The 853-nt window shown below is 43.1% G+C and overlaps 1 non-coding gene across 1 annotated transcript; it reads left to right on the plus strand.

Moving 5' to 3' along the window:
• Positions 1 to 444: 444 nt before the first annotated feature.
• TRNAW-CCA (transfer RNA tryptophan (anticodon CCA)) lies at positions 445 to 517 on the plus strand. The gene has a single exon. It is a non-coding gene; the product is annotated as a tRNA-Trp (tRNA).
• Positions 518 to 853: the final 336 nt, after the last annotated feature.

The raw sequence follows: 853 nt of genomic DNA on the forward strand, positions 1-853 counted from the left end.
GCCGGCAGAAATGGTTCTTATAAGAAACCTCGAAGCAAAACCTTTCGACTTCTGACTCAGTTGGGAAAGGGTAATGGAGAGCTGACCTGCCTTGGATGAGAACTTCAAATGTGAATAGCATTTTACTGAATCTCTCAAAGTCAGAAATAGCAATAGGTTTTGTTGCTGTATCTGCAACAATGTAAAAAGTACGTAAGCTTCCAACAAGGAAACAATGAGGAAATTGTTACTGGCCTTATTTTGTGCTCTTCAGTCCCACCCAAAGTGCAGTCAATAGCACACAGTACAACATTTACTCAAGTTGGTGGTTCATATGGGCGATGTGAAGGCAGGAACAATAAGAAAATGAAGCTGTGTTCTGAGATCTAAACTATGAAATTAACTGGAGCGTATGGGCCATACACGTGAGTAAACTTTTATACCAAAGTGGGAAGGAAGGGGACTTCCCTGGTGGTCCAGTGGTTAAGACCCCATGCTCCCAATGCAGGGGGCCCAGGTTCGATCCCTGGTCAGGGAACTAGATCCCGCATGCTGCAACTAATATATCCCGTATGCTGCAACTATGACCCGGTGCAGCCAAATAAATAAATATTTCTTTTTTAAAGTGGGGAGGAAGAGCTGGGAACTCATCAAACTCTTATTACTGTATCTTGCTTGTGATATCAGGAAGACAGGACTAGACTATGATAGGAGGGAGAGCAGGAACCTAATCAATGGCCTTTGATTCTATTTGGAGAGACTATGAGATTAAAAAAGGATGGTCAGCTTGAAACATGGGAAAAGGAAAGTCAGGGAGCCAGAATTTAGCGTTTTTCTAGAGACTGCCCAGGAGAGAAAGCCACTGGTGTGATTA

The sequence above is a fragment of the Physeter macrocephalus genome, chromosome 11 (genome assembly GCF_002837175.3).
Source record: "Physeter macrocephalus isolate SW-GA chromosome 11, ASM283717v5, whole genome shotgun sequence".
In the NCBI taxonomy this organism is placed as follows: Eukaryota; Metazoa; Chordata; class Mammalia; order Artiodactyla; family Physeteridae; genus Physeter; species Physeter macrocephalus.